The sequence below is a fragment of the Carcharhinus amblyrhynchos genome, chromosome 28 (assembly GCF_965287045.1).
Source record: "Carcharhinus amblyrhynchos chromosome 28, sCarAmb.v2.hapA, whole genome shotgun sequence".
Classification (NCBI taxonomy): domain Eukaryota; kingdom Metazoa; phylum Chordata; class Chondrichthyes; order Carcharhiniformes; family Carcharhinidae; genus Carcharhinus; species Carcharhinus amblyrhynchos.
The window spans coordinates 5,547,532-5,567,007 of record NC_137351.1 but is presented as its reverse complement, the minus strand read 5'-3'; the positions used below and the strand labels follow the sequence as shown (position 1 = coordinate 5,567,007).

Sequence of the window (19,476 nt, the reverse complement as noted above, 5' to 3'; positions counted from 1 at the left end):
ACCCACAACTATATTCCTGAAGTATCTCTCTTGGAGTCTGGTGGCACTTTAATCCATTCTCAGAACCAGTGACACTGAAATCACAACTCAGCAGGAACAGTGCAGGAATATTTATTCTAAACTACAGCTGAAACCTGAAGCTTACACCCATGACATAAAACATGTGAATATAAGAACATGACAGGCCAGCTGAAAGCAGAAAGAAGTACGATGGCAATCCCAAGGTCTCCACAGCGGAATTTCACTTTGCTTTCATTAATTCATTTACGGGAAGCAACTTCCATTGAAAAGGCCAATTATTTTTACCCGTCTTTAACTGCTACTTGAGCAGCTGGTGATGCTGTGTGAACTGTGTGTTGCGCATCCACCTACAGTGCTGTTAGGAAGGGAGTCCAGGGTTTTGATGATTAAGGAATGTTGATATTGTTCCGAATCAAAATAGTGTGTGGCAAGGAGGTGACCTTGCAGGTAGAGAAATTCAAATACCTCTGCTGCTCATGCCCATCTGGGGTGATGGAATTGGAAAAAAGCTTGGTGAATTGCTGTGGTGTATCTTGTAGTTGGCACACATTGCTAATATTAGGCACAAGTGGTGGATAAATGCCCAATCTTCTGGGTAGTTTTCAACTTCTTGAATTTTTTGGAATAAATTCATCTGGGCAATTAGGGAGTTTTCTACCACACTCAAGACTTGTATCTTGGTGGACAAGCTTTGGCTGTAAGGAGGCAAAGTTCATGAGTGGAGAATTCATAGCCTCTGAACTGCTCTTGTAGAAGTTATCTGCCGGTTGCAGTTAACCTCAATGGTAAGCCCCAGCATGTTGCTGATGGGGGATGCAGTGATGGTAAATCATTGAAGGTCAAGGGAAGTTGGTTAGATTCTTCCTTATTGAAGATGCTCAGTGCCTGGCACTTGTGTGGTGTGTCTGCTTTATTCCACTTATCAATTTAAGGTCAGGCTGTGCTGCACGCAGACACAGACTCTTCCCGTATTTGAGGACTTGCAAATGGTGCTGAACCCTGTGCAATCGTCCTCCTTGTCATCAACGACGCCTGTTACACTGTAAAGGAATATTGGGCTCTCTGATACACCTCGCTGGAAATGGTCTTTCTTGATGTACTATTATAGAACTTGCTGTTCCCTGATCCTGTGTTGGAACTGGCAGCTCCATGCTCAAAATCTGCATATCCAAAATAATCTGCTTCTAAAGCATCATAAGCTATATTTCAAATGAGAAGTTACTCATTCAGCCCAGAGATGTAATGTCAGTAAAACAACGCCCTGTAAACACATCATTGTTGCAGACATGCTTGTGGGGATAAGTGAAATTATTCACTTTGCTAAGAAGCTTGGCAAAGCAGAATATTTTCTCAGTGAGAGACTGGTGAATATTGCATTTGACAGGGATTTAGGTGTCGTTACAAGCTTGTAACCAAATCACGCAAAGTTAACATTGAGGCACATTAAGTAATTGGGATTGCAAATGACATGTTCTGCTTCATTGCAATGGGGTTAAAGCAGCAGAATAAGACAGACTTGGGCGGGAGCTCTTGTTGAGAACAGTTTTGGTCTCTCTACCTATGAACGAGTTGACTTAGGGTTCACAAGGTGGATTCCCAGGTTGTGAGGATTGTCTTATGAGTAACATTTGAGTGGAATATTCCCTCATTATTTAGAGTTTAGAAGAGTGAAATGTGACCTCATTGAAAAATATCAAATCCTTCGAGATCTTTAACAGATTTGAGTGTTTAATCCATTGTCATTACCCTTTCAGGAATGCCCTGAAGAAGGACTACTCCTCTCTTTGAAGAAATTTATGTTCTCTTTTACCACTTTTACTTTCATTGTTTTTCATCTCATTTTGGAGTTTGACAAGTTATTTACCAAAACTCACTTCCACATCCATGTCTCCTTCCTCAGTGACTATTCCTGTCTCCAGTTCATGCCATGTGCCTTCCAGCTCAAGCTCCATCCCTCATGTTTTGGATCTATCTAGGATTATATATATCGCTGGGACATACAACGCCCCTCAGAGTATTGTCTTCACCATATTCTGAGATCCACATTCAGTGCCAGGCATTGCCATATGTACACCCTTGACTCAGCCTATCACAAAGCTGTTCCTATCCCCAGTTCCATTTCATTCTTCACCTTATCCAATGCCTTAACAAAAAGCTCTTTCTCTTCCTTTCAGATGTTAAGAAATACAAGCTCCAACAATTTATGGATACCAAAACCATCCAAGATCCTCCACATCTTCCCATTCTTTTGACCCCATTCCTTCTTCCAATCCTGCTCTTGCCATGTATTCTCTCTCCCTCTGACTTTCCCTTCTCTGATGCTGAATGTTCCGTACTCAGCAAAGGACTCCATTTGATCACTTTGCACCCTCACCTCATTGTGCTTCAGGCTCAGTACGATGCTGTACTCTTCTTCCATCACCTCCGTTGTAACGTTAACATTTTTGGGCAGGAACCCTCCCCCCTCCCCGCTATTCATTGGATCCTGCAGGTGTTGCTAATAGTAACAGCAAGGGCACCAGTTATGCCTGTTTTCTTGTGGGGTATGTGGACGATTCTTTGTTGCAATCTTACTCAGAACCCTCTCTCACAACTCTTCCTCCATGACATCAGTACCACTTCATGCTCTTGTCTGCACCTGGAAAAAAATACTGATTTTACTTCTAATTTCCACCCTTCACTCATCGTCACCTGGCCTGTCTCCAACACTTCCCTTCCTTCCTTGATTTCTGTGTCTCCACTTTTGATGATCGACTGACCACTAACATTCATTACAAACCCACCGACTTCCACAGCTACCTCAGCTACAGCTCTTCACGCCCCACTCCCTGTATGCACTTCGTCCCATTCTCCACAGCACGGTGGAGAATGGGATGGTGAAGTCTCAGGGAAAATGATTTAACCATCTGGGTTTGAGCCCAACTGTAAGCAACATTTGAAGGGAATTCAGAGACTAGGGATGAGATTCTCTGGCCTCCCAGCTGCATGTTTCCCAGTGGCGGGAGGTGGAGAGTGTTTGCTCGTGGTGGGATCCTCTGGTAATGCCAGTGTCAATGGGAATTACCATAGACATCATCCCACGCTGGCAGATAATACACGGTCGGGAGTGTGCTGCCGGTGGTTCCAGAGAATCTCCGTGAACATCCGGAAAATTCTGGCCTAAATCTTCGAAAGTGATGATTGAAATCTCTCATGAGGGAGACAGAGTTTTAGCGAGATTGTGTAACACTGACGTCTGGATGGCTTGCTGAGAAATCTGTCATCTTGTTAGTGGGTGGCACAGTGGCTAGCACTGCTGCCTCACAGTGCCAGGGATCCGGGTTCAATTCCGGCCTCGGGTCACTGTCTGTGTGGAGTTTGCATGTTCCCCCTGTGGCCTGTGTGGGTTTCCCCTGGGAGCTCCAGTTTCTCCCCACACTTCAAAGATGTGCAGGTTAGGTTGATTGGCCATGCTGAATTGACCCTAGTATCAGGGGGATTAGCAGGGTAAATGTGTGGGGTTATGGGAATGGGATTGTGGTCGGTACAGACTCGTTGGGCCAAATGGCCTCCTTCTGAACTGCAGGGATTCTATGATTCTATGAAAAGCGATAGAAAGGGTCATCAACAGTTCTATCAAGTGGAACTTGTTTAGAAATAACCTGCTCACTGATATTCAGTTTGGGTTCCACCAGGGTCATTCAGATCCAGACCTCAATACAGCCTTGCTCACCCTAACTTTTTCACTGATATGCTGGGCTCCACCATCATTGATGTTGCTTTGATTTGCTTTGATTTGAGTTGATTTGATCTGATTTATTCTTGTTACATGTGTTAACATACAGTGAAAAGTATTGTTTCTTCCGTGTTATGCAGACAAAGCATACCGTTCATAGAGAAGGAAATGAGAGTGCAGGATTTCGTGTTACAGTCATAGCTGGGGTGTAGAGAAAGATCAACGTAATGCAAGGGAAATCCAATCAAAAGTCTGACAGCAGCAGGTTCTTGAGTCAGTCGGTACGTGACCTCAGATTTTTGTATCTTTTTCCCAAAGTATTCCAAGTGTGGCCTTACCAACGTCTTGCACAACTTCAACAATACATCCCAACTCCCATATTCAACGTTCCGACCAATGAAACAAAGCATGCCCAATGCCTTCTTCACCACCCTGTCTACCTGTGACTCCACTTTCAAGGAGTTATGAACATGTACCCTCTCGATCTCTTTGTTCTCTAACTCTATCCAATGCCCTACCATTAACTGAGTAAGTCCTGCCCTGTTTCAATCTACCAAAATGCATCACCTTGCATTTGTCTAAATTAAACTCCATCTGCCATATGTGAACCCACTGGCCCAATTGATCAAGATCCCGTTGCAATTGGAGATAACTTTCTTCACTGTCCACTATGCCACCAATCTTGGTGTCATTTGCAAACTTACTAACCATGCCCTCTATATTCTCATCCAAATCATTAATATAAATGACAAATAACAGTGGGCCCAACACTGATCCCTAAGGTACACCGCTGGTCACTGGCCTCCAGTTTGAAAAACAACCCTCTACAACCACCTTCTGGCTTCTGTCAAGAAACCAATTTTGTATCCATTTAGATACCTCAACCTGGATCTCGTGAGATTTAACTTTATGCAACTACCTACCATGCAGTACCTTGTCAAAGGCCTTGCTAAAGTCCATGTAGACAACATCAACTGCACTGCCCTCATCTACCTTCTTGGTTACCCCTTCAAAAAACTCAATTACATTTGTCAGACATGATTCTCCACTCACAAAGCCACGCTGACTGTCCCTAATCGGTCCTTGCATCTCTAAATGCCTGTCCATCCTGTCTCTCAAAGTACCTTCCGTCAATTTACCCACCACAGATGTGAGGCTCACTGGCTGTAGTTCCCAAACGTTTCCCTGCAACGTTTTTTTATACAAAGGCAGAACATTTGCCACTCTCCAATCTTCGAGCACTTCACCCGTGACTATCGATTATTCAAATTATGCTGGTTGTGGAACTGCTCAGTTTGTCTATCGGTTGCTGCATTTGTTATTTGGCACACAAGTGGTCCTACGTTGTATCAGTTCTCTCCCTGAAATCGAAACATTTAGGAATTTAGAATCTACAGATTAATTCTAAAGGTATTGGTGACTCAGGGAAACAACTCATCTGGAATTATATATTGGCTGTGGCAACAAAAAGATCACTGTAAAATGGGAACAGTCGATCACATGGAGATTAATATTTGATCGGCAGAAATACGTTTAGACTTTGGACCGATTAGTTGCATTTACTTTAGTTGAAAGCTCAGCTGCCAAGAGTGCCAAGACAACACTTCATTTGTTCCCCCTCTATAAGGGAAAGGTTATAATTTCTTGGCGAAACAGTAAATTGCAAGTTAAAATTAATTTTGCAGTTGTGGTGGACAGTCAGCGTGAGGTCAGAGATTGTAAAGGTCCTTTTACTCCACACACAGACTGGTCTTGGATGCAACTGATAACTGTCAAAGTCGAGAAGTGATCTGATTTTAAATTTATGTCGTATTACCAATGTTTCTCTTCCAGTCTCTAACAGGATCTGGGTATCAATTTGCCCTCAAAATGGAGAATCCCGTGTGCAAAAGCAGGTTCCAGGTTGCATACATACTTGGTATCATCGTCACCCTGTTCTGTCCAATTCCAGAGGGGGCGAACATATTGGTTGTTCCCGTGAGTGGAAGCCACTGGGTCAATATGAGAATTCTATTGGAAGAACTGAAATTTCGCGGGCACAACATCACAGTCCTTTATTTCTCAACATCTTGGTACATCAAAGAGCAGCCGGATCTATATCAATCCATTGTGGTGGAAATGCCAAAAATGTATACGGAATATGAAAACGAAGATATTATGCAAACTTTGGTTGAAAGGGCTCTCAAGGTCTTACAGGACAGTTGGATGCCATGGTTTAGGCTCCATTCTGAAAAGATGACTTTTCTGCATTCATGTCATGCATGGACACGGGAAATGATTATTAAAATTTATGAAAACAAAAGTTTGTTAAGACAATTTGAAAATGCGCACTTTGACTTAGTACTTACTGATCCAGTTTTTCCCACAGGTCCACTACTTGCTCATACTTTAAAAGTTCCTTTGGTGTACAATGTTCGATGGTTCAGTAATGGAGACCCTCATTCTTTCATCGCCCCATCGCCCCTTTCCTATGCCCCATTGCCCGCACTCCTGACAGATCAAATGAGTTTTCTTCAAAGAACATTTAATATCATCATTTACCATTTACAATCATATAATTCAAAATTTGTGATTAACCCCATTTACAATTAACTCTGCCATCGATATCTGGGCCCAGACACAGATATCGAGACGGTTCTCCATGGGGCAGATGTGTGGCTGTTGAGAGTTGATTTTACACTTGAGTTCCCGAGACCCACCATGCCAAATATTGTTTACATTGGAGGATTCCAGTGTAAACCACCCAAACCTCTGGCAGTAGAGTTTGAAGAGTTTGTCCAATCCTCAGGGGAGCATGGGGTTATTGTGATGTCTCTGGGGACAATTATTCACCATTTACCAATGCATATTACAATGAAAATTGCAGAGGCTTTTGCTCAGGTACCTCAAAAAGTTATTTGGAGATATGATGGAAAGGTCCCTCCCAACATCGGAAATAATACGCTATTGGCAAAATGGATCCCTCAGAATGATCTTTTAGGACACCCCAAAACACGAGCCTTCATTGCCCATGGAGGCACCAATGGGATTTATGAAGCCATCTATCATGGGGTGCCAGTGGTTGGCATTCCTCTGCTTTTTGACCAGTTTGATAATTTATTCAGACTTGAAATCAGAGGGGCTGCAAAAGTGATTAGCATCTCAGCCATGCAGTCAACAGATCTATTGCAGGCACTGAACGAAGTCATAAACAACACATCTTATCGGGATAACATGCAGAAACTCTCTGCTCTCCATAGAGACCAACCCGAGTCTCCAATGGAGAGAGCCGTTTTCTGGATTGAGTTTGTTGCTCGACACAAAGGTGCAGCACATTTGCGCTCAGAATCTTACCGACTCCCCTGGTATGCTTACTATTGTGTAGATGTGATGGTCCTCCTGTTATCTGCGTTACTAATGATTACAGTGCTGACAGTTCTGCTATTGAGGAAGCTTTGTAACATTGCTCGAAAGAAAAAGCAAAAAATTCAGTAAGGTTTTTGCTATGACCACTGAGATGATGAGATTCTTTTCAGGGCCACTAAAGATAACCTATTAAAATTTTGTTATTTATTAATATTGATTCTCGATAGTTGTACCATGTACTGTGTATTAATACAGTCATTCATTCACCAGAATTGGCATCACAGATCACTAGAACGGGAAACTGTCAGAGGGAAGAAGCAACCATTGCCCTCTAAATATCACCCTGGGTGGCACGGTAGCACAGTGGTTAGCACCACTGCTTCACAGTGCCAGGGACCCGAGTTTTTTTTTTCCATTGTTTGCTGGAGCAGACGAGTGAAGGAGCAGAGAGACAGCTAAGATTTTACCTGTTAAAAACCAGTTTAAAATAAGTTTAAAGCACTTTGTTCTTTGTAGAACTGTTTAAAGCATTTATTTATTGTATTTACTGCTTTAAGAATTCTGAGGGAGTGGTTAGCAGGCAGTTGTGGTTCATCAGATTTAAATATCAACTGACCACAAGGTGAAGCCTTCCATTGTTTGCTGGAGCAGACGAGTGAAGGAGCAGAGAGACAGCTAAGATTTTACCTGTTAAAAACCAGTTTAAAATAAGTTTAAAGCACTTTGTTCTTTGTAGAACTGTTTAAAGCATTTATTTATTGTATTTACTGCTTTAAGAATTCTGAGGGAGTGGTTAGCAGGCAGTTGTGGGCCATCAGATTTAAATCAGCGCCAGGTTTAAAAGGAGGCCTGGTGTAGACAGCGGGCAGCGTCTGAGCGGGCAGCGGAGTGAGAGGGCAGCAGAGTGAGCTACTAGGGCTTAATATCAAAAAGGGCTGGAAAGAGAAAAGGCCAGGTGAGTTCGTTTGAAAGACAAAAAAAAACAAAAAATAACAAAAAAAAACAAAAAAAAAACAAAAAAAATTTTTTCAAAACTACTACAGTAAATAATGGAGGGGCATGTGATGTGTGGTTTCTGTATGATGTGGGAACTGGTGGACCCTAGGGTTCATCCCAGTGACCATGTCTGCAGTAAGTGCAGGTTGCTGGAGGAGCTCCAGCTCAGGGTAAATGAGCTGGCCTCTGAGCTACAGACACTGAGGCTCATCAAGGGGAGAGAGGGTGCCATTGTCAATGGGGTGCAAGTGACATCCACCCCCCCTAGACTGGCTAACTCTAAGGGTCAGGGACAAGAGGGGGCTACTGGGAAGAGGAAGGGGGGTGAGGAGCGGAGGCCTCAGCCTCTTAATCTGCATAACAGGTTTGAGGTTCTTGCTTCCAAGTTGGACGAGAACGAGGCAGGTGAGGTTGGTGAGCAAGCTGCACACGGTACAGTGCTGCAGCAGGACATAGGCAAAGAGAAAAGGAAAAGGAACGTAGTAGTTATTGGGGATAGTGGGGTGAAGGGTATTGACACTGTCCTTTGTCACAATGACAAAGTGCACAGAAGGGTGTGTTGTCTGCCTGGTGCTCGGGTACGGGATGTCGCATCTGGGCTGCAGAGGAACCTGGAGTGGGAGGGTGAGAATCCGGTCGTTGTGGTACATGTGGGTGCCGGCGACGTAAGCAAAATGCAGACTGAGGATCTGGGGAGGGAGTATGAAAAGCTTGGAATGGAATTAAAAAGTAGAACCGACAAGGTGGTTATCTCTGGGCTACTGCCTGAACCGTGTGCAGATGGGCGTAGGGTTGACAGGATTAAGGAAGTGAATGGGTGGCTCAGGGATTGGTGTGGGAGGAATGGGTTTGAATTTATGGGGCATTGGCACCAGTATTGGGGTAGGTGGGACCTGTTCGGGAGGGATGGGGTTGGTCTGAACCGTGCTGGGACCAGAGTGCTGGCGAATCGAGTAAAGAGGACTGTAGACAGGGCTTTAAACTAATTATGGGGGGGGAGGGTGTGAGGATAGGTGACCTTACGAGGTCTAAAGTTAAGGAGAGTGTACATGTAAGGGAAGAGGCCGAGGATGTCCCAATAATAGAGGGAGCAGGGGGCGTGAGTATAGTTGGTGGCGTTGCGGCAAATAGGGTCCAGGTGAAGGCTGGGATGAAAGCACTTTATCTGAATGCACGAAGCATTCGGAATAAAGTGGATGAGCTGATGGCGCAGATCGACACAAATGGATACGATCTGGTGGCCATTACAGAGACATGGCTGCAGGGTGACAGGGACTGGGAGCTGAATGTACAGGGCTATCAAGTGTTTAGGAAGGATAGACAGGAGGGAAAAGGGGGGGGCGTAGCTCTGCTGATTAAGGATAGCATCACGGTGGTAGCAAGGGATGATATTGGAGCCAAGGAGCAGAGGGTGGAATCGTTGTGGGTGGAGATTAGGAACAGCAAAGGGAGGAAGACGCTGGTGGGTGTCGTCTATAGGCCCCCGAATAATGATCTGGAGATGGGGCGGGCTGTTAACGCGCAAATAAGTGCGGCGTGCAGGAATGGGACGGCCGTAGTTATGGGGGATTTCAATCTGCATATTGATTGGTCGACCCATGTTGGACATGGGGGGCTCGAGGAAGAGTTCTTGGAATGCTGCCGGGATAGTTTCCTCGAACAGTGTGTGTTGGAGCCGACGAGGGAGCGAGCTATCTTGGATCTGGTGCTATGTAATGAAGCGGGTAGAATTAGGGACCTTGTGGTGAAGGATCCTCTTGGGGAGAGTGATCATTGTATGGTGGAGTTTCTGGTGCAGATGGAGGAGGGGAAAGTGGGTTCCCAGACACGCGTCCTTTGTTTGAATAGAGGGAAATACGGTAGGATGAGAGAAGAATTGGCGAATGTGGACTGGGAGAGCGCGTTGGAGGGAGGGTCTGTTGAGGAGCAGTGGAGGATCTTTAAGGAGATCTTTCTTGGTGCTCAACGGAAATTTATTCCGATGGTCAAAAAGGATAGTAGGAGGAGAGGTAATAAGCCGTGGATAACGAAGGAGGTGAAGGAAAGTGTTAAACTAAAAGCGGAGGAATTTAGAGTAGCTAAGAGTAGTGGGCGAGAAGAGGATTGGGAGAGGTTTAAATGTCAACAAAGATTGACAAAGAAGTTGATAAGGAAGGGTAGGAGAAACTATGAAGCTGGGCTAGCGCTTAATATAAAAAAGGATAGCAAGAGTTTTTATAAATATATAAAAAGGAAGAGGCTGGCTAGGGTGAATGTTGGTCCTTTAGAGGATGAGAAAGGGGACCTAGTGGTAGGGGATGGGGATATGGCTAAGGTATTGAATAACTTTTTTGTTTCTGTCTTCACGGAGGAGGACGTGAATAATTTGCCGGGTGTTAGCGATAGAAAGGTGGTAGGACTGGAGGGTCTTAATGACATTACTGTTACTAGAAAGGCGGTGCTCGACAGACTGGAGGGGGCTGATTGTGGACAAGTCCCCAGGACCGGATGGAATGCATCCGAGGGTTCTGAAAGAAATGGCGGAGGTGATAGTGGATGCCTTGGTGATTATTTTCCAAACGTCGCTGGATTCCGGGGAAGTGCCGGATGATTGGAAAACGGCTAATGTTACACCGTTGTTTAAGAAGGGTGCCAGGCAAAAGGCGGGGAATTATAGGCCGGTTAGTTTAACATCTGTGGTAGGTAAAATGTTAGAATCTGTCATTAAGGAGGAAATTGCGAGGCATCTTGAAGGGAATTGCTTGATAGAGCAGACGCAGCACGGTTTCATTAAAGGGAAGTCGTGTCTGACAAATTTACTGGAGTTCTATGAGGATGTGTCTAGGGCGGTGGATAGAGGAGAGCCGGTGGATGTGGTCTTTCTAGATTTTCAGAAGGCGTTTGACAAAGTGCCTCACAAGAGGTTATTGCAGAAGGTCGAGGGACATGGAGTTGGGGGTAGGGTGTTAGCGTGGATAGAGGATTGGTTGTCAAATAGGAGGCAGAGAGTGGGGGTCAATGGGTGCTATTCGGATTGGCGGATGGTGACTAGTGGAGTGCCCCAGGGGTCGGTGCTGGGGCCTCAGCTTTTTACCATTTATATAGATGATCTGGAGGAGGGAACCAAGTGTATGGTGTCGAAATTTGCTGATGACACCAAGATTGGGGGAACGGCAAATTGTGCGGAGGGTGTGGAGAGTCTGCAGAAGGATCTAGATAGGCTGGGCGAATGGGCCAGGAAATGGCAAATGGAATTTAATGTTGGCAAGTGTGAGGTGGTCCACTTTGGTAGGAAAAATGGTAGGAAGGACTATTACTTACGAGGCGAAAAACTGCAGCAGGCGACGGTGCAGAGGGACCTCGGGGTCCTTGTGCATGAGTCGCAAAAACCCAGCTTGCAGGTGCAGCAGGTGGTCAGGAAGGCGAATGGGATGCTGGCCTTCATAGCGAGGGGGATTGAATATAAAAGTAGGGAGGTCTTGCTGCAGCTGTATGGGGCATTGGTGAGGCCGCAACTGGAGTACTGTGTGCATTTTTGGGCGCTGCGCCTGCGCAAAGATATTTTGGCCTTGGAGGGAGTGCAGAGGAGGTTTACTAGGCTGATACCGGAGTTGAGGGGGTTGAGCTATGAGGAGAGGCTGAATAAACTGGGCTTGTACTCGTTAGAGTTTAGAAGAATGAGAGGAGATCTCATTGAGACGTATAAGATGATGAATGGGATGGATAGGATAGAGGTGGAAAGACTCTTCCCGCTCAAAAAAGACAATAGGACTAGGGGGCACAGCCTCAAGATAAAAGGGGGGCGGTTTAAAACGGAGTTGAGGAGGAACTTCTTCACTCAAAGGGTGGTGAATCTCTGGAATTCTCTGCCCGTTGAAGTGGTGGAGGCTGCCTCGCTAAATATTTTTAAGATGCGGGTTGATGGGTTTTTGATAGGAGAGGGGATTAAGGGTTATGGGGAGAGGGCGGGAAAGTGGAACTGAGCAGCGACAGATCAGCAATGATCTTATTGAATGGCGGGGCAGGCTCGAAGGGCTGGATGGCCTACTCCTGCTCCTATTTCTTATGTTCTTATGTTCTTATGAGTTCGATTCCTGGCTTGGATCACTGTCCATGTGGAGTCTGCATGTTCTCCCTGTTCTGCATGGGTTTCCTCCAGGTGCTATCGTTTCCTCCCACATTCTGAAAGATGTGCTGGTTAGGTGCATTGACCCAAACAGGTGCTGGAATTTGGTGACTAGCGGAATTTTATGGTAACTCCATTGCAGTGTTAATGTTAGCCTTACTTGTGACTAATAAATAAACTTTACTTTATTAAAGCACAATTATTTTGAACTTCCAGTGCTTCCCAGTGTCAATTCTCCAAAATACAACATAAAAACTGGCGACGAGGACTTTGCTATCTACCCAAGAGAAGCAAGTCTCTTAGAAAAGTCAGAAAAAGAAGACGTTGATTGGAAGTTCTTTGCACGTGCTGAGGCACATAGGATAGAGGTGGAGAGGCTCTTCCCGCTCAGAAAGGACAGTAGGACTAGAGGGCACAGCCTCAAGATAAGGGGGGGGCAGTTCAGGACGGAGTTGAGGAGGAACTTCTTCACTCAAAGGGTGGTGAATCTCTGGAATTCTCTGCCCGTTGAAGTGGTGGAGGCTGCCTCGCTAAATATTTTTAAGACGCGGGTAGATAGGTTTTTGATAGGCAAGTGGGTTAAGGGTTATGGAGAGGGCGGGAAAGTGGAACTGAGCCACGACAGATCAGCCATGATCTTATTGAATGGTGGGGCAGGCTCGAAGGGCTAGATGGCCTACTCCTGCTCCTATTTCTTATGTTCTTATGTGAGCAACTTGCAAAATCTGTTGTCAAGTTTTTTAACTTGCTGCTCCTGGCTCAATACCATCAAATCGTAACACAATCCGCTCCCATTGTATCCAAACCTGCATTTTACATGAGAGGACATGTAGCCCCCAGGTTTGATTTGTTAAATATATTGTCAAACATGGTCATAATTGTATTCAAAATATCTGTAAGTCCAGAAGAATGAAAAAGCACAATATTTTTACAAGGCTGCCAAAGTTTGGATTCACAAGAATCACAGATGTCCTTCAATGCAAAACATATAAAGTTAGCATGCAGATACAATGAGCAGTTGGGAAGGCAACTCACATGGTAGGGTTTTCAGTTGCCCCCTTCCCCCATTCTCCCTGGTGGGTATAAAGATGGATGGGGCAGGGACAATGTGATGGAAACTGAAAATTTGGTTTCCTACCTGACTTGGTGGGGTGTGATTCTCATCAGAGATCAGAATCACCCCCACTGTCCAATTGTTGGCAGCACCAGTGGGAAATCACCCCAGTCCAGACCAACATAGAGCATTCAAATTGGCGAGATAGACTGGGGCAACCTGTGGAGTTTTGGATGGAAGAGGGAGGCCTGGACTATGGAACACCAGGCGTAGCAGTGGTTGGGTGGAGCATCCATCATGTGGATCTCTGCGCAGTAGCCTCTTCTAGCTGCAGATGAGCAACTACAGAAGGTTTTGTTGGCTGGTGATTGCCTGTGCTGTAGTGGGGGGGATTACATGAGGTAGGTTTGAAGAGGTAGAGGACTAGGTAGTGTTTGCGAGTGGCAGGGGAAAGCTGTAGTTATCATTGAATAGGTGAGTTGATATTATTTGCTCTTTGTCAATAAAAATTATAATAGTTAAGAGATTATATTTCTAACCTGTTTCTTATTTAACATTGTCCCAGACTATTAAAGGAACAAAACAGAACATGGGGTAAATGAATGGTAAATTCCAAATCATATGAAAGAAACACAAGAGAAATAAAAATAAGCAACAAGTTTCATGACCTTATGCCCATCAGGAAGCCCAGTAATGATGGCTGGAGCCCAAGTGATCCTGGAACTGTTCACACACCCAGTCCTGGTTGGAGACCAATTTATTCATAAGAACATAAGAACATAAGAAATAGGAACAGGAGTAGGCCATCTAGCCCTTCGAGACTGCCCCGCCATTCAATAAGATCATGGCTGATCTGTTGTGGCTCAGTTCCACTTTCCCGCCCTCTCCCCATAACCCTTAATCCCCTCTTATCAAGAACCCATCAACCCGCTTCTTAAAAATATTTAGCGAGGCAGCCTCCACCACTTCAACGGGCAGAGAATTCCAGAGATTCACCACCCTTTGAGTGAAGAAGTTCCTCCTCAACTCCGTTCTAAACCGCCACCCCTTTATCTTGAGGCTGTGCCCCCTAGTCCTACTGTCTTTTTTGAGCGGGAAGAGTCTCTCCACCTCTATCCTATCCATCCCATTCATCATCTTATACGTCTCAATAAGATCTCCCCTCATTCTTCTAAACTCTAACGAGTACAAGCCTAATTTATTCAGCCTCTCCTCATAGCTCAATCCCCTCAACTCCGGTATCAGCCTAGTAAACCTCCTCTGCACTCCCTCCAGGGCCAAAATATCCTTGCGCAGGTGCGCAAGATTCAGATCAAAGTCTTCCTTTTACAGTGTGTCACAAACAACTTCTGTGTAAGACTTGGTATGAACATTATCGGAAAACAGTATACAAAGAGAAATACAAGCTGCTCTATTTGATCTGTGATTACTGTGGTATTATCATATTGTGCAAAACACAAAGGCAGGCCAAACTTAGATTCCCATAGCATGTGTATTGCTAAGTAGGCTGGCAAATATATTAACTCCTAACTTTCTATACACCCCACTAATCCCACTAACCTACATATCCTGGGACTATGGAGCATGACCAATCCACCGAATCTGCACATCTTTGGACTGTGGAAACTGGAGCAGCCGGAGGAAACTCATGCACACATGGGGAGAATTACAGATTCCACATAGATAGTCACGCAAGGCCAGAATTGAACCCTGTCTCTGGCACCATAAAGCTGCAGTGCTGCCCACTGTGTCACCACGCTGTGCTGATCAGGCCTGGATATTTTCTTCTACACTAATGCCAAAGTCTGAAATGTGAACAGAAAATATTGGAGTTGTACAGTAGGACAGGCATCCTTTGAGGAGAAAGAAAGGAAAGGTTACTAAAGAACAAAGAACAAAAAAACAAAGAAAAATACAACACAGGAACAGGCTCTTCAGCCCTCCATGCCCATGCTGATCATGATGCCCTAACTAAACTAAAAAAAACCTTCTGTCCTTACTCATGCCGAATCTCTTTATTCCCTCCCCACTCATGTTCCCATGCAGATACCTCTTAATTGTTACTAATGTGCCTGCTTCCACCACTTCCTTTGGAAGTGCATTTCAGGCACCCACCACGCTCTGCATGAAAAATCTCTCCTGCACATCTCCCTTAAAATTTCCCCCTCTCACCTTGAACCTGTGCTGCCTTGCATTTGACACTTCCACCCTTGGAAAAAATTTCCAACTATTCACCCTGTCTATGCCTCTCATAATTTTGTAGCCTTCGTCTTTCCAATCAAAACAATCCTACTTTATTCAACCTTTCCTCATAGCCAACACCCTCAAGACCAGGCAACATCCTGGTGAACCTTCTTTGCACTCCCTCCAAAGCTCTCACGTCCTCCTATGCTCGCTACTTTTCAGAATTTGTTGTCTTCACCACTTACCTCTGCCGAGTCCTTCTGTGTCCATTGATTAGAAATTGAACTGTATGGCCACATAAGTACTCTGATTACAAGAGCAGCTCAGATACTGAGAATTCTGTGGCAAGTATCTCACCTCTTGACTCTACAAGGATTGCCTACAGTCTGCAAGACACAAGTCTGGACGTGTGGTATAGCAGACAGGACTTGCCTGGATAAATCCAGCTCCAACAATGTTTGAAACTCAATGCCACCTGGGACAAAGCAGCCACTTGAAAAAATTCAATCCACCATACTCGCTTCCTCTATCACTAACAGTAATAGATGTGTGTGTCATATATGTGTGAGAAGTAGGAGGTACCCAACCCGAGGCCAATCAGTTTGTATGGATTACACCCGAGCAACTGACTCAATCCTTGGGGGGGAGCTCGATCGGCTTAGTTGTCACCGTTAGGTTTCAACCGTCGAGCCCATCCAAAGAGACACCTCTAGGGACATCGATCCCACTTCCCTTTCCCCCCCTGCTCTTGAAATCAAAGACACGGCGGAGTCATTCTACGTCAGTTTATTCAATCTTGCAAGAAAGGGTGCAGTCCCGCAGGTACACACACACACACAATACATGATTCTGCCTTATATGCCTATGCAGTTTATCATACATCTCCCTTCCCTTGTTAATTGGCTCCCGCACCGCGCTTCCTTATCGTGAACTGCTCAGCTAGTTCTGTCCTTGGTTTCCACGCTCCCTTATCGTGAACTGCTCAGCTAGCTTCACCCTCCTACATCTCTCTTCCCTTGTTCTATCTTTGGCGCCTATTCCTCCTTTTTATGGTTCGCAGTAACCGCTTCTTTATCATACCCAACCCATGACTACTTTGACTGCGAGCAACTGATTTCATACTTGTTTTTAAGCACCTGCCCCTGCAAAGCGTTTATACAGCATATTTCACTTCTCGATTTCCCGCTCTGTCAGCCCGCTTTCTCAAAAATTGCATCAGCTTCCCCTTACACTAGCACTGCCAGTACTTGCAGTTTCCCTTCTAAGTCAGACAGTATCATAACTTTGTATCATATTGCTGTTTCTTTGCTATTGCACGATCAGAATCCTGAAACTTTTGCCCTAGCAGCACTGTTTACGCTTGTACCAGATGGACTGCAACAATTTGAGAAGGTGACTTATTGCCACCCTTCTCAAGGGCAATCAGGGATGGGTTATAAATGATGGCCATGCCAATGATGCTCACATCCTTCGAATGGATGAAAGAAAATGTTTGCACCAAAATGAGTTCCCTATTCCAGAACTGGTTGTCTTCAGGCAAAATGGCCACAGATGAACCTTGAGGAATGGGAGATAATGGAGAAGACAATGAACATAGCTATTGAGAGGGTACAGAGGAGATTTACAAGGATGTTGCCTGGACTGGGAGGCATGCCTTATGAAGTTAGGTTGAGGGAGCTGGGTCTCTTTTCCCTGGAGAGACGAAGGTTGAGAGGTGACCTGATAGAAGTTTACAAAATGTTGAGAGGAATAGATAGGGTGGACTCTCAGAGGCTATTTCCCCGGGTTGAAATGGTTGCTACGAGAGGACACAGATTTAAGGTGCAGGGAGGGAAGTTCAGAAGTGATGTTAGGGGTAAGTTTTTCACTCAGAGGGTGGTGAGTGAATGGAATCGGCTGCCGTCAGTGGTGGTGGAGGCGAACTCGCTGGGGTCTTTTAAAAGACTTCTGGATGAGTATATGGGGTTTAATGAGATTGAGGGTTATAGATAGGTCTGTAGGTTGGTAGGTGTTGATGTGATCGGTGCAACTCGTGGGCCGAAGGGCCTGTTTGTGCTGTAGTGTTCTATGTTCTATGTTCTGGTGGTGTGGTGATCAGAACCGCACGCGACACTCTAAATACGGTCTAACCAAAGTTTTTATATAGCTGCAACCTGATTTCCCAACTTTTGTACTCAGTTTTCCAGCTGATGAAGGTAAGCATGCCATATGCCTTCTTAATCAGCTTGGCCACTTTTAGGGAACTGTGGACCTGCACACCCAGATCCCTTTGTATGTTAATGTCCCGAAGGGTTCTGCCACTCACAGTATAATTCACATCTAGATTTGATCCTCCAAAATGCATCACCTCACATCCATCTGAATTAAGTTCCATAATAATTCTAGTCAGTGACTGTTCATCAGAACTGGTCAGACGGAATCTTGGTCACCAAGCCTTTGTACAGTGTGTAGGGGGTCTTTTATTCCACATGTTGTTCAACCCTGAGATCCGATTTCAATAAAGTGCCTTGTTTAACAGAAGTGTGTTAGAAATACTCATTGACGTATATAAGAACATAAGAAATAGGAGCAGGAGTAGGCCATCTAGCCCTTCGAGCCTGCCCCGCCATTCAGTAAGGTCATGGCTGAAGTGGCTCAGTTCCACTTTCCCGCCTTCTCCCCATGACCCTTAATTCCCTTGCCTATCAGAAATCTATCTACCCGTGACTTAAATATAGTCAACAAGGCAGCCTCCACCACTTCAACGGGCAGAGAATTCCAGAGATTCACCACCCTTTGAGTGAAGAAGTTCCTCCTCAGCTGTGTTCTAAACTGCACCCCCCCCTTATTTTGAGGCTGTGCCCTCTAGTTCTGTTTTCCTTTCTAAGCGGAATCTCTCTACCTCTACCCTATCTAGCCCCTTCATTATCTTGTAAGTCTATAAGATCTCCCCTCAGCCTTCTAAACTCCAACGAGTACAGACCCAGTCGATTCAATCGCTCCACATAGGCTAACCCCCTGAGCTCCGGTATCAGCCTGGTGAACCTTCTCTGTACTCCCTCCAGGGCCAATATATCCTTACACAAATAAGGGGACCAAAACTGCACATAATACTCCAGTTGCGGCCTCACCAGCGCCTTGCACAGTTTCAGCAAGACCTCCCTGCTTTTATATTCTATCCCCCTTGTGATAAAGGCCAACATTCCATTTGCCTTCTTGATCACCTGCTGCACCTGCAGACTGAGTTTTTGCGATTCGTGCACAAGGACCCCCAGGTCCCTCTGCACAGTAGCATGCTGCAACTTTTCACCCTTTAAATAATGTTCCTTCCTACTATTATTTCTACCAAAGTGGATAACCTCACATTTGCTAACGTTATACTCCATCTGCCAGATCCTTGCCCACTCACTCAGCCTATGCAGATCTCTCTGTAGACTTTCCGCGTCCTCCATGCAATTCACTTTTCCACTCATCTTTGTGTCATCAGCAAATTTTGTTACCCTGCACTCATCTCCCTCCTCCAGATCGTCTCTGTATATGGTAAACAGTTGAGGCCCCAGCACCGATCCCTGCAGCACTCCACTAGTCACCAATTGTCAACCAGAAAAGCACCCATTTATTCCAACTCTCTGCTTCCTGTTAGATAGCCAATCCTCAATCCACGCTAACACTTTACCCCCAGCTCTGTGTACCCTAACTTTCTGCAGCAACCTTTTGTGAGGCTCCTTATCGAACGCCTACTGGAAATCTAAAAACACCACATCCACCGCTTCCCCTCTGTCTACCGCACTAATCACATCTTCATAAAAATCCAGTAAATTTGTTAAACACGACTTCCCTTTCACAAATCCATGCTGCTTCTGTTTGATCAAACCATTTTTTTCTAGGTGTCTTGCTATTTCATCTTTGATGATGGATTCGAGCATTTTTCCAACTACAGACGTTAAGCTAACTGGCCAGTAGTTCCCTGCCTTTTGTCTGCTACTTTTTTTAAACAGCGGCGTAACAGGAGCTGTTTTCCAATCCACCGGCACTTCCCCAGAGTCCAGTGAAGTTTGATAAGTAATTACTAAGGCA

General features: G+C 45.1%; 1 pseudogene; it reads left to right on the top strand.

Moving 5' to 3' along the window:
• The first annotated feature begins 6,173 nt into the window (after positions 1-6,173).
• Positions 6,174-7,212, top strand: LOC145359590 (UDP-glucuronosyltransferase 2B17 pseudogene; annotated as a pseudogene).
• The last annotated feature ends 12,264 nt before the right edge of the window (positions 7,213-19,476 follow it).